The 15,188-nt window shown below is 46.9% G+C and overlaps 1 protein-coding gene across 2 annotated transcripts in view; it reads left to right on the plus strand.

Moving 5' to 3' along the window:
• Pknox2 (PBX/knotted 1 homeobox 2) overlaps positions 1–15,188 on the plus strand; it is a 245,572-nt gene that overhangs the window by 155,231 nt on the left and 75,153 nt on the right. The window lies entirely within an intron of this gene.

A 15,188-nucleotide genomic window follows, 5' to 3' on the forward strand; every position in this document is an offset into this window, starting at 1 on the left:
AGGACTGAACTTTTCTAAGGACTCCCTAGAGAAATTGACATAGTTAAGTTATATAACATATACATGCTATAAATATTATACTAGTATATATATGAGATATATACATGTACCATATGTATATATGATATATAATATATGATTAGTTAGCCACTGTATATTATGTAATTATTAAGTCATTATCATATAAATGTAATGATGTAATATATGTTATATATTATATAATAATGATATAATATGTAAATATAATACATAATATTATATAATAGTGATATATGTACATGACATATATATGTCACACATAATATATAAGTATATAGTGTAATATATATGCTATATTATATATAGTACATATTATATACTATATATTATACAGTGTTATATAGTATATAAAATATATATTGTATCAATATATTATATAATACAGTATAATTAATATGATTGGTATGCTAACTAATGTTGTTAATATTTGAAAATATAATTATATTATATAATTATATTATTATATATTATTGTATGCTATGATTATATATTATAATTATATGATATAATTATATAATATAATTAGAATATTGGATAATATAATTATAGTATAATAATAAAGTAATATATCATATTCTAACAGTACTATATAATTATGTATTACATCACATATTTATATAATATAATCTATCGTATATAATACACATATATAGTATATGCTGTATATTATATAATTATATATACTTATTATTATGTTACATACATTATCAGGTATGTTATTTACTTTCTTTGTTCCAATTCAGAAGCTTTGTGTTTCTGTCTCTGGATGCTCGCTAGAGGTTGATCAGAAAATGGAGTACACTGCAAGGCATTTCATACCCACTGAGATATGAAACACCTGTTCCATCACAGAACCGCATAGTGTGGTTTGGCTGTAGGCAGGAGATGGATCTCAGGGCAGCAGAGGGCTGTCGAGCACCATGGTGTTGAGACCCCTCGCCTTCTCTGCGTTTTCCCGCCCACTGGGCACACTGAGCTGCAGCTCTTTCTTGTGTATACTGTCCTCCTCCTGCATTCCCTGTACCATCCACTTTGTTTCGCTGGAATACCATCTCTAGGTATTTTTTATATTGATGGGTGAGCAATACACTGAGTGCTCCTTTGTCCAATGGTGATGATCTAAATGCAAAATCCCAGGTTCAAAACCTTTTCCTGGAGCTCACAGCCTCTCCCATGTTAGGCAAACACTCTCCCACCCAGCTCCTGCCCCAACTCTTGTCTCTTCATTTTCCATCATACAATGAGGATCGACGGGAACGTCCAGTTTCTTTTTATTTTCTCTTTAAAGTTCTGAAATTTTACCAGTCTTTGCTCTCTCGGACTTGCACTGCCTCTTTTCATTTTTCTTTCCTTGGGATTCTCTGAAAATAGAAAGCCACCTATTGGTCAGGCTGAGTACCACATGCCTGGCATCCCAGCTTCTTAGGAGGCATAAGGAGGGAGAGAGACCCTTTTCTATTTCTCCTCTGCAGGGTCTGTTTTGTCCTTCTGGAGCTGTTACTTCCCAAACTGATCAGAATTGGCTACTCAGAACCTGCCTATCACCAGCATTGCTGTGTGACCTGGAACCAGCTTCCCCACTGGTCCAGGAAAACGTCAGCCCTCACAGACTGCTAAGGGCCCTCCCTGTGCTACAGGTGCTCTGATGGTGGTCTGAGAGGCTTAGATCCCCATCTCCCCTAGCCGTTTCTTCAGAAGTGAAGGGAGCACCAAGGTGAAGATCAAGCAGCCATGGCAGCCAGCTACCTACCCACTGTGGATTGCTCCTGAGACCCTCCCATCTCCCTAGTGTCTGTACCTGCCTTGGGGACCAGTCTCTTTGACCTCTTCAGTCATGCTGAAATGAACTTCCTTAATGCTTCTTCTCACTTGTCAGTTCACATGCACACATGGCTTTTGTTAGAGAAATAATCCTGATTACAAGAGGGTCTCACTAAATGGGATCCTTTTATGAACTCTGGGACAAGGAGATCCCAGAGTGCTCTTCCCAGTGCCTCAAAGCAGAACTTCTGATTGGAGACAGTCAGACCCTAAAGAGAAAAGAAATACAGAGAGGCCTTCAACTAGCAGAGATCTGCCCCAGCCCTGGCAAGCTGGTATCCTAGTGGGGTCCTCCTGGATGAAGACGCCATCCACTTCTTCCAGCCCTGGTGACCTCTCTAGAACAGGGTAGACAGCCTCTAGATTTAGGAGTCAAGATTCTTCCTTGCTTTTCCCTGGACAGATTGATGTGGGAAGATCCGGAGAAACAAATGCTCAGATCCCAGGAGACGAGTATCTCTTCTCAGTCAGAGCTTCCAAATTGGTCTTTGAGGACCATTGTGCCAAACTCGCTCCTCTTCTATTTTTTCCACCTTCTGGTCCTTGCCTTGGCATGACCTACAGGAAAAATAGAGGTCCAGGCTTGAATTTCAAATCCACAAACATTCTGTGCTGAAGGCAAGATTCTTTGTTTTCCAGCTAACACCATAATGACAGGAAATGAGTTATTGCAAAAGGATTAACTGATATTACTCAAACAAGTTGCTAGCATTCAAAGACTCTGGCTGCTAGCTGGGTGCTGGTGGCTTATACCTACAATCCTAGCTAGTCAGGAGGCTGAGATCTGAGGATCTAAGTTCAAAGCCAGCCCTGCAGCAAAGTTAGTGAGATTCTTACCTCCAGTGAAGCACCAAAATGCAGAAAGTGGAGCTGTGGCTCCAAGCATTAGCCTTGAGCAGAAAAAGCTAAAGGATAGCAGCCAGGCCTGGAGTTCAAACCCTAGTCACCTGCACACAGGTACATGTGAGTGCAAGTGCACGTGCACACGTGCACACACACACACACACACACACACATACACACACACACACACACACACACACACACAGATTCTCTTCTTTGGGTCTGAGTGCAACCTAAAGGGCCAGCATACGACTACAGGTTTTCTTAGAGGAAACCAGGGAACTCCAGACCCGTTTCTCATGGCTAGAGGTGGTAAGGTTAGGGGCTGGTAAGAGGTAGCTAGGAGCCATGGGGGTAAAGCACAGCTCTGGTGCCCTTGCCCCTCTGTCTAATGACTGTCTGCTTTGGAGACTGTAAGTTATAACACCATCATTGACTTGTAAAGATGGCTTCATTGGTTGCAGGTAGCTAGGAGCTAGGCCCCAGTGACTCAAGCCTGTAATCCTAACTGCTTAGGATGCTGAGATCTGAGAATCATGCTTCAAAGCCAGCTCCAGATGAGAAAGTCCATGAGACTCCTGTCTCCAATTAGCCACCAGAACTGTGGCTCAAGTGGTAGAGGGTCAGCCTTGAATAGAAAAAGCTAGGGTGGGGCTGAGAGTTTGGCCTAGTGGTAGAGTGCTTGCCTAGCATGCACAAAGACCCGGTTCGATTTCTCGGTACCACATACATAGAAAAAAAACTGGAAGTGGCACTGAAGCTCACATGGTAGAGCTCTAGCCTTGAGAAAGTCCAAGGACAGTGCTCAAGCCCTGGACTGGCAAAAACAAAATAAAGAAAAGCAAAACAAAGCAAAAACTAAGGTTAGTGCCTAGGTCCTGAGTTCAAGCCCCAGTAAAGGCACTTAAAAAAGTAATCAACAAAAGGCTTCTGCAAAAAGGAGCAGTGCCCTGATTTGGGGTAGAAAAAAAAGCAGCAACTAATATTTCTCAACTGGACTTTCCAAAGAGAGTGCCAGGTGCCTCTTTGCCTGTGAGTCATGGACGGATTTCATTCTAGGACAAGGACTGCTTTGCAGCTGTGGGTGGTCTCTAGGCAGCCACGGTGGAGTGAGGAAAGAATGCCAAATGGAAAGCGTCATAGATTGCGGGCGGACTGCACCATCCTCTCACCCCATGTCACCTGAGACCTGCAGGCCTCCTCTGTCTAGGCTGAGGAGGAGGAGACTGATAGAAGCCCATTGGTATGTCAGTATGAGTCAGCTCTGGCTTTGAGCAGTAGAGGTTGAGGTCAAGGTCAGGGACAAACAGCCCTGGTTTCATAGAACCCCCATTCAGTTCCAGAGTTCTTCCCAGAGAGCTTGAACACAAGATCCAGTTGCCAATTATGTATTACCTCTGAGGTGCAGTCTTTGATCAGAACTATCAAGTGATGCTTATTCTTACTTCTTTCTTTTCCTTTCCTTCCTTCTTTCTCTTCCCTTCCTTCTTTCTCTTTCTTTCCTTTCTTTCTTTCTTTTCTTTCTTTCTTCTCTCTCTCTCTCTCTCTCTCTCTCTCTCTCTCTCTCTCTCTCTCTCTCTCTCTCTCTCTCTCTCTTTCTCCCTTCCTTCCTCGTGCGCTCCCCCCACCTCTCTTTTCTTTTTCTCAGTCATGGGACTTGACCTCAGGGCCTGCATGCTGTCCCTGAGCTTCTATGCTCAAGGCTGATGTTCTACCACTTTGAGCCACAATTCTACTTCTGGTTTTCTTGTGGTTAATTGGAAATAACAGTCTCCTAGACTTTGTTGTCCAGGCTGATTTCAAGCCCTGATCCTCAGATCTCAGCCTCCTGAGTAGCTGAGCATTCAGTCCATTGATTCTGTAACAGAGACTTAAGATTTGTCACAGTTAGCACATTATTTTCTACCTTTGTCCAAGTCCTAAGTCTACAAGTCTCCTTACTTATCACTGGGATCAGCATTTTAATTTTTCCATCTTCTACTCACTCATTCTATAAATGATAAGAGAAACATGTAATAAAATAATCACATAAATTCGGGGCAACATGGCTATACCAACCAGAACATGGTTGTACCAACAGTCAGGACCTGTGATGAGTCAAGTTCCACTGTGGACAGATGGGGAATGCAATGATACTAGCCACAAAATAGTTCTTAAGAATTTGGGGCATTCAACAGTTCAATGTTAGGGGAGTCAAGATGAAACTTTCCAACTTGTTTTTTTTTAATAATTAGTTATGCCTTCTCTGTTTCTAGGGGTCCCATGCCTCCTTTCAGGTTTCCCACTCTCATTCCTGGACATTCAGATTCTATGATCAGATTCTGTGTAATGTGGAAACTCTCTCAGCCTCGATAGGCCTCGGTTTTTCTCATCCAGGAATGGGAATAATCACGTTGCAAATTCCATGGAGACATTGAGAAGAATAAGAAAACATATCTGTATAATGTCAATTTTTATTCATTCTATATTATTCACTTTTAATCAAAATCCACTCTAGGGAAGGGTACTAACAAACTATTCCTACTGAGATCTAAGTAGCAGCTGGGATTTATAAAGTTATCCTTCTTGGATTTATTTGTTTTGCATTTCAACAGTGAACCAAAGAAATTGAATTGTAACTGTGCAGGTAACCCTGGGAAGAAATCCTGTTTTGTTTTTTCTCTCATAGAAGGAAAATGCCAGGAGCTTGTCTACTGGGGAATAGAGCCATAGGCTCTCACAGATCCCGGATGGGATTTGTGGATGACAAAGGCTTTTTCCTTACCATAGAAACATGCACAATGAACAATCCCCGAGTAGCGCCCCCATCTGGGCAAGGCTCTGAAAGACAGCACAGTCTTGGGGTAGAAAGCGAAAGGAAGCTTTGTGTAAGATTTGGGAGTCATTCTTGAGTTTACTGAGGGAATAGGCAGGGTTATACAATATGGAACATCTGAAACAACAGATAAGAAGAAGCCAGGCATGTTCAGGACACATTTTAAGTCAGGTGGCAGAGATATGTTTTCCCATGGGGGGGGCAGAGGTGTGAGTCTGGGGATTCCAGGATGGGCTCACTGCACAGTATCCTTCTGCTCGCACCACAGTTGTCATCTGGCAGATCAAGAAACAGACCAACATGTGTGCGTTTGTTCCAGCATGAGGAAGGATCAAGCTTGGTTAGCCTTTCTCTACAGCCTTGACCCTGACCTCCAGCCCTTTTCTCTTGTAAGCTCCACTGAGCTTTCCACAAATGCCCCCAGAGAAGGGCACCCACTGGCTGGACACAAACTCTGTGTGTGTGTGTGTGTGTGCGCGCGTGCGTGCACACGGCGCGCACGCACACACACACACATGCACTATTGGGACTTGGACTTCAGACCTGGGCTCTGTCCCTTAGCTTTTCTGCTCACGGCTAATGTTCTACCACTTGAGCGACAGCTCTCCTTCTGGCTTTCAATGGTTAGTTGGAAATAAAAGTCTTCCAGAACTTCTGCCCAGACTGACTTGAAACCTGATCCCCAGATCTCAGCTTCCTGACTAGCTAGAATTATACATGTGAGCCATCAGTGCCCGGCCACAAATAGATTTTCAGTGACAACCTAAGCCCACTCCAAAACTCGTCTCATTTTCTCCTAGAAGACAAGTTTTAAAACTTGAGAGTAGGTGTTACAGATCACAGGACAGGGTTCAATCTTTCCCTTCACAGAGAGGAAGGGAGTCTGGCTGACTCTTAGGAATCTCTGGTTCCAGAACATTCTGAGATCATTCATGGCAGCTCTACACAGCCCCCACGCTGTTCTCCTCACCCCCTGCCTCTTCTCAGCTCCTAGGGACTGCCCACCCCCATGCCTGCCTGAAAGAAGAGAGACCCTGGAGGGACAGGAGGCAGACAGGGCAGTAGGGAGGTGACTTTCATCCTTGATCCCCAGTGTCTGCTGTTTGTCTGTCTCTGGTGAGTGGTGAGTCTCCAGGGTCAGGCCCATGTTGTTTTCTCGGCTCGGTTCCTGAGCAGCGGCTGCTGTCAGCTCTCCACAAATAATAATAAACCTGGGAATTGGGTTTGTTGAAGGGAACTTGGGTCCCTGGGTTCATCTTTAGACTTGTTTCTCTCCGTGTGTATGCAGACAGGAGAGCACGTGGTTGTATCTCAAGGGACTGATGGGACTCCAGAGTACCCTAGCAATCCACCTTTCTTGCCACCCAAAGAGGAGGGACAGGAAGGCTCTCCTCTGTCCCTGATCACTGGAGTTGCCTGAAGGTTCAGAAGAAAAAAAAAAATAATTGAATAAAAGGTGTCTCGCGCTTCTCTTGTTTCTCTGCGCCTCCCTCTGTCTCTCTTACTCATGTTGTTTGGGATAGATAGAAAGGGAGGGGGCTGGAGATGAGAAGGAGAGCGCAGAATCCTGTATGCAGGTGAGATGGTGGCCAGAGTGATGGGTGAGAAACAGAGATAATGGGTCAAGGGAAATCTCTCCTCACAGCCAGGGGAGCAGCTGGAGCCCGCGAACTCCATATTTGGGGTGCAACCAGGGGAGATGTCTCCTGGAAGAGAAAGAAAATTCTGTGAGTTGGACATACTGGCAAAAGCCTGATCCATCTAAGAGTGAGCATGGAGACTGAGATGCCAAAAAGATGTTGAGAAGGGGTTCACGTCTATAATTCTAGCTACTTGGTAAGAGATGAATGAATTGTGGTTCCAGGATAACTTGGGCAAAAAAGTTTCTGCAACCCCATCTCAACCAGTGGCACAGGGTTACATAGCTGCCATCCCAGCTACCCAGAGAAATACAAATAGAAAGATCACAGTCTAGGTTGGTGGACATAAAGAGAGACTCATCGAAAAATAATAATAACTAACACAGAGTGGCTCAAGAGTAGTCTAGCAAATTCAAGTCCCTGAGTTCAAATGCTTTCACTGAAAAAAAAATTGCCAAAGAGAGCTTTCTGGGGGCAAAGTAACACGGAACCTTCAGAGGCCATCCCTCAATTCCCTGCCTCCATGCGGGAGAAAATGGAAATCCTGCCAGGAGAAAATGAGCACTGTTTCCCCTTATAGCCAATCTGCTTCTTTTTCTTCTTTTTTTTTCTCCCCACCCTGCTTTTCTTTTTGTTTTATTTTGTTTAAAGGAACCAAAGGGGGAAAAATTGCCAAGTTGTAAAGTGCTTAAAGAAGAGATGAGAATCTTCATCAAAATGCTAAAAGCTGGAGGGGGAGAGTAATGTGAAAACTCTTGCCTGCTATTTATGGGATTGATTCTCAGATCAAGAAGAAGCAAGCGGTTGGATGAAAGGAATTATTGTTAAGCTCCTCTGTAGGAAGATCTAATGGACAATTGCTGCTATCAGGGGGAATTAAATTGCTGTTTCAGTTTGTAAAATATATCAGCAGCTTTTTGAAGCCGGGGAAGGTGTGACAGCTAAGCAGGGAGGGAGGGAGCAAGGCCTCCACCAGTCTCTGAATCCTGCCTGTTAGAACAAGAGTGGCTAGGGGAAGAAGGCTCAAGACTCAGGCCTGAAGCCAAGCACTAGGGCACATGCCTGTGACCCTAGCCTCTCCCTATTCAAAGTCAGTCCTGGCAGGAGAGTGTGTGAGACTCTCTTCTCCAATTAGCTGCCGAAAAAAGAAAGGAAGAAAGGAAAGGAAATAAAAGCTGAAAATGGAAGTGTGACTCCAATGGTAGCACATGAGCCTTGAGAAAAGAAAAGGCGAGGGTGGGGGGGGGGAGCAAAGGGACAGAGCTCAGTCCTTGAGATCAAGCCCCGATATCAAACCAAAACAAACAAAAAGAATCAAGGCCTGTGAAGTTTTGTTGTTGTTGTTGTTTCTGTTTTTGTTTTTGCCAGACCTGGGGCTTGAACTCAGGGCCTGGGCATGATCCCTGAGCTTGTTTTGCTCAAAGCTAGCACTCTACTACTTGAACCACAACATCCTGTTCAGCTTTTTCTGTGTATGTGGTACTGAGGAATCGACCCCAGGGCTTCCTGCATGCTAGGCAGGCACTCTACCACTAAGTCACCTTCTCAGCCCCAGGCCTTTGTTTTTTCTGATGAATTGAAGGACTGGCAAGGGAAGGTGGCAGCCCATGAACTCTGGGCCCTGAAGAATTGGGGCCACCCTCTCCCCCAATCCCCAAGTCAGAACAACAGGGCTGTTCTCTGGGAAACCTGAACAGGTGAAGTTCTAGGAATATCTGTCCACAGAAAAGTAGGGTGGATGGCGGGGGGAGAAGGAGGGTGAGGACAGTGATGGAGGTCTGTGATCCCCAACAAGGCCCTGGGTGTCGGGGGAGAATCAAACCCAGATACCACTTAACGGAATCTTCCACCTATGTGATCACTGAACCCCTCCTTACTGGACTGGGACACAGGAGGTGGGATGGACGATATACATCCACTGAGTAGGTCACAGATGACATGTAGGGTGTAGACCACTTGCTGTTATTCCAGATAAAGAGCAATCAGTGAAAGGCCTTAGGGGTAGAGCAAGCAGAGGCCATAGAGGCCCTTGGAAGTCAGACACAGGCCATTACTTGGGTTGGGGAGCTGGGCAGGATCTCCTTCCAAGGCCTGGTCACCACACCAGGCAGTCAAGGGCTGGGAGGAGAGATGAAGGGAGATATCTCCATCCCTCAATGACTCTTAGCCACAGCTCCTGCTGCGCTTGTTCTACCCCTATTCTGTTCCCACAAGACCAGCATTATGATACCAGGGCACATAGCCTGGCACTACAGAAAGGCAGCAAATGACCACTTGGACTGTGAGAACATAGTGGCCAAAAGGTTCCCTTGCACGTCTACTTCTTGTTGGGGCTGTAGCATATTCTGGGGTGCCTGCTTCTCGTTCCACTATTCCTTAATCTCCACCTCAATGGGCCCTTTTACATTGGCCTCATTTTGAAGCATTTTAATCAGAAAGGTGACATGGGAGGTTAAGTCCCTGCTCACACTGTAAAGCTTCCCAGCCTATCTGGGAGACCCTCTCTGGCCAATCCATCCTCTCCCCATCTCTACCCCCCCAAATGAACCTCATCATCATCTGTGTCCCTGCCCCCTCCCTCTCCCATCCTCTGCTAATCTGGATACCCAGGATTGGAGACTAAGGAGTTCCAGTCGATGCTCAGCTTTGGGCTTGTGATTTCTTCCTGAGCTTTGCAGCGACCTGGTGTGTGTGTGTGTGTGTGTGTGTGTGTGTGTGTGTGTGTGTGTGTCCACACGCCTGCATTTCTTTAGATAAATCCACAGAGTCACATGAAATCAGTGACAGGTTGACACCGTTATTTCAAGATTCATCGCTCTGAGTTGCCAGCAGAGGAGACCCAGCCAACTCCTTCCCACCAACAACACTTTTTTTCCAGGCATAATTTATAGCACTGGGGTGAATTTGTTTCCAAAAGATGAATATCACACTATCAGCAACAGCTGCCTCTCATTTTTATTTGTTTTTAAATTTGACTCAAAGTCCAATTCTCCATACACATCCGAAGCTGTAAATCCTGAGGCGACTGATTACATGATTTAGTAAACAGGTTACATTATATAATGCAATTAAAGAAGGGCCCTGTGACGCCACCTACAGGCCACTTCTGGGAAAGGAGCTGGACCAGAGGCTGTCAGGACAAGGCATACACCACTGAAGGAAAAGAGAGAGAACTGTGCCAGGGTTGAGGCGGCTGCCCCAGAGGGAGAAGCTAAAGCCAGCCAGGTTACTAATGCAGCTTTTCACCCCTCCTGCTGAGTTCACGGTGTTATTTCAGCCTCCTGCAAATCTGTCTAGACGTCAGAACTCTAGCTTGGGCAGCTGCTGGAGCCAAAGATTCAGGATGGAGGTGGAGGAGTAAGCTGGGGGTGTCTGGGCTTTGGGGAGGGGGTATGGTGGAAGGTTCCTAGCTCCCTGGCTTCAGGGAATGAATCAGGGAGAAGGCAAGGGCTAGCTCACGAAACAAGATTTCAATGCAGCTGTTTGCATTCAGTTCAATAACTGAATGGGGAGACTGAAAATATTTTCTCGGGGGAGGGGGGAGATACCTTCTTTCTTCCATCCAACAGAGAGGTGACTTGTCTAAGCCTCAGATCAGTGATAAATTCTACTGGGAATGGGATCCAGAGCTTGGGACCTCAAGCACAGGCCTTCACAATTCCTGAGACCTGAGAATGAACTTTGGAGTCATCTTGTCCAATTGAGTTTGCAGGTGGAGAAATCGAGGCCCAGCCAGGGAATACAACTTCCATATCCTCTACAGTAGCACAGCAAGGGACATCATGAAAATCAAATGTGTGTTTCAGACAGACAGAAGGACTCTGAGGGGAACCACAGAAGGGCTGTGGAATAGAGGAAGGGAAGGACAGAAAAGACCCCCAGAACCACCCTCCCAAGCCTCTGCCCTAAGCAGCATCATTCCAGCTTCTTTATAATTTTGTAGATGTATTAATATGGCAAAATACCAGGGGGGGAGGAGGAAGAGCTGTGACTTCCCAGAGGCTAAGAAAGAAACTATTGCCAGAGGATACAGAGCAATAATGAAGAAAACAGAACTGTCAGAGTCACAGGGGAGAAATAGCCCCTCCCCGTTGTCCTTATGCCAACTGTGGGCCCCGGCTCTAGTATGAAGCAGGTCTGTGGGGCAGTGAGGGGCCAAAGGAAAGCAAGGCCCTCCATCCCCCATCCCCACCCCCACCCTCACCTCAGCACCAAATACAATTTAGTCCCAGCTAGGGTCAGGGGCCAGGAACAAATGCTGTTGGGCCAGCTGGCCAGACAGTTCCCAATTAGAATTTGTTTCTCATCCTTAAGGCCCTGAGCCCCCAACCCCTGCACCCCAGCCCAATTACTGCCCAGCAGCATTAACCCCTTGGAGCCCCAGACCGTTAATGGAATGTTAATTGGTCTAATGGGTTTCATGTCAACAAGTCCTAATGAGCTCCTTCTAACGAGCTTGGCATTTTTCCCCCCCTAAGCCTGTGTTTGTCAACACGCTGCTGGGGTTTGTTCTCTAGTCTGAGGGCCTCATGCTGCCTGGCTGTGAGGAGACCCAGAAAGATGGGTGCCCTTTGGCTAACATGGTCATGTTAGCCTAAAAGGCTGTCCCTCCATGCCCCTTTACCTCCCCCTACCAGCCTCACCTGGCCCCTGGGTTGCTAAAATGGCATTTCCATATGACCATATCAGTGACACAGAGTTTGAATATCTTTGTGGACTTGAGTGGGCACTCTCCCTCCCCGCACCCCCAAAGCACATACACTTAAAACATGAAGAAGAACATTCTCAACATGAGCCCGTGGGTGAGGGGGTGTCATGCAGGTCAGTGTTTCTCTGGGTACCCTCCATTTTCAGACTTGGCTGTGTTCCCTTGAATGCTCTGGTGACAGAAGCAGAGAGGCCTGCGCTGGGCCAGCTGCCTCCCAGAGACACTGACAAGAACTCGGGAGGGGCTTGGGCTCCTCCTGCTTCTACAGAAAGTGCCCAAAGGGGCTGGTTTCTCCCAAGGGCCAGCCCCCAATTATTGCTCGAGGATGCCCCTCACACCAGAGCCCCAGAGTAGCAGCCAAGCCCCTGACAAGACAGATCTCTACATTTCTCTCCAAGATGGTAGTATGTGCACCCTTAGGGTGTACAGGGGTGAAAGGTAGAGAATGTAAGGATACCAGGGGAGTCCCAGGGTAGACGAAGGGGTCTTATGTCCACTGAACACCTGAGAGTCATGTTTCTAGAAGATTCTTTACCTGTGCAAACAGAGAAGGAAACTGAAGCCCCTGCTTTGTAAGGCCTCCTGTTCTCATTCAGGAGAGGTCCCTAGAGGATAGTAGGTCAGTGGCCTAGTGGCCTGTGCAGACCCCGGGATGGGGGAGGGGTGAGGGCCATCTGAGTCCTTAGAAAATTGTCTTTTCTTCCTCTGCCTGAGGCTGTTCTGGCCTGCACAACCCAGCAGGCTCAGGACTAAATCAGTGTCTCTGCCACGTGGATGACTGTCTCTCTACTGTCCCTCCTTGTCCCCAGACAAGGCAGCTGGAAATATGCCTAGGGACAGTGCTTCCAAACTGGCCCTGCCTCCCCTGATTGGACAGTGAACAAAAGAATGGGGATTAAAGCCTCCTTTGTTGCACATAAATCCTCCGCTTTGCATTTCCTTTGCTTTGCCCTCACTATGAATTTCTCATTATGGCACCAAGTGAACCCAAAGACTCAAAACCCTGTTTTCAAGGAACCAGTTGCCCCAAGGAGGGAGAAAACCCTTCTTCCTGCATGCTGCCGCTCCCACTCTCACTCTGCCCCCCGTGCTCCCTCTTCTGGAAGACTCTGGTACTGCAGCCTGCAGTCCTTGGCTGTTTCCCCACCAGTGAGTGCCCCACCCCCACCCACCCCCATGAACACTGGGCCTCCTGAAAGACACTCTGCCACACCATCCTAACCCTCAGGCCTCATCTAAAGTTGCCTATCTGCCAGAGTACCCAAAGTTTTCAAAATATCCCTATTTCTTCAGGTTTCAAAAGAGAGCTTAAACTTCCATGGTGATACCTGAAAAATCTTAACTCCGGAAAGTCCTTTCTACTGTCTCAAGAAATTTGCACCTGGGCAGAGGTTTGCCTAACATTTGAACGATCCTGTGTTCTCTTGGAGGAAGATGAGGAAGAGGAATATTCAATATCCTCTTTTTCCCTCTGAACTCGTCTCCACTCTGCTCGTCTCCTTTGGCTTGCTCTCCCCCTTTCCCCCCCTCCTCAAGACCTAGCCATGTTGACCAATCTGGATAATTGCCCTGCCCTACAAGATAGAATCCTTCACCACATCCCACTGAGCCCTAGTGGAAAGGAAAATCTCAGTGTTGGTACCTGTCTTGTGTCTGTCTGTCACAAAGATGTCCTGAGCTCAGGCCAGGGTAGGAGAGGTCCAAGCAGTGGGATCCATCAGAAATGCCCTGCCCAGGAAATGCCATCACTCTTTTCCCTATCCTCACCTTACCTTCTTTATGTTCCTGCTAGATTATCACCTCCATCTACCAACCACGCTCCTTGAAGAGGAGACCTGGCCTCATTCATCCACCTGGCCTCACCCCTTCACACAGTTCTCTGCACAGACATGATCCGTGATAAACATCTATTAAATGAAACATGAACCTCAGCTGCTCTGCCTGTGCACTTGAGGTCAAAGCATGCCTGGTGCTCTGGAGACTCAGGTCAGGCCAGGGGAGATCTTTCCTTTCCTTCTTGTGGAAGAACTAAAAGAACAGCAACAACAACAACAGACACACACACACACACACACACACACACACACACACACACACACCCCACCCTGGAAATCTACTTCTTTTTAATGATGGCTCTAAGACACCCTCAAATTCTCATAGAATTCATGTATGTGGAAATTTTAGAGGACCTTAGGGTGGGTCAGGCAGAATGGGCATCAGACTAGAGGAGGGTGGTCCCCTGAAGGCCTGGGCAGGAGGTGGGGTGGGGGTGAGGGGGGGTCTCTCAGCCCTGGCTCATTGGTTGTACTTAGGATGCCAGTTCTACATCCCAGGCATTCTTAGATATCTCCCCTGCTGCACACCACACAGCCCTGTATCAGCAACTAGCCTGTCGCTCCCGGCTCTGAATATTTCAGGGCACCTGTTGTAGCTCACAGCTGTGTAGGCATTCTGCTTCTTTGGGTTGCATTGCTAGGCTATCTCCACTTACTGCACCACAGTCTAGTTCAAGGGGACATTTTGAGGTCCCTTGGGGACAGACAGCTCACTTATTGGTGATGAGATGGGAGTGAGATACAGCAGAATGGACCTGGAAAATTCTCTCTCTCTCTCTCTCTCTCTCTCTCTCTCTCTCTCTCTCTCTCTCTCTCTCTCTCTCTCTCTCTGTTTTCTTGTTAAGAGGCAGCACAGCACTTGACCCATCAAAGAGCCATATGCCTGTGTCTTCCCTAAATCAAGACTAAAAGAAATCCTGGGCTCACAGAATGTACTAAAAGATAGGAGAGGGAGGGAGAGACAGAGACAAAGGGAGAGAGGGAGAGAGGGAATGAGAGAGGGAGAGGGAGGGAGAGAGAGAGAGAGAGAGAGAGAGAGAGAGAGGGATTGAGTATGAATGCTCTCTGCCTCTTTTTTCCTCCAGGTAGTTCTCCTTGGGCCACCATCCCACAATCCCTTGCCACCACTAGGGGGTGTGGGGAGCACACTGGGGAGGGTGAAATTGATCTTGGGAGACCTGGGAGCAGGGATATGGGAGCCTGAGAGCTTCCTGTCCCAGCGAAGGCTGGTAGTTGTTCCAGATTGCAGGGAAATGGTAGATAATGAAATACCCTTGTTTCCAGGCATGGGATGAGGCTCAGGCCCCTTCCAGAATGGACAGGTATCCAAATAGTCTCCAATCCTGCTGGGCTACCACCAGCCAGGCTACCACCAGCCAAGCCACCCGCCTCCACGTCCCACACCCCACCCACCAGGCCAGAGCTAATGCTGAACAAAGCATCACCGCAGGGGTTCAGGTTGTTTTACATATGATTTGAATAGTGTT

The sequence above is a fragment of the Megascapheus bottae genome, chromosome 27, assembly GCF_031878675.1.
Source record: "Megascapheus bottae isolate mThoBot1 chromosome 27, mThoBot2.hap1, whole genome shotgun sequence".
Taxonomy (NCBI): domain Eukaryota; kingdom Metazoa; phylum Chordata; class Mammalia; order Rodentia; family Geomyidae; genus Megascapheus; species Megascapheus bottae.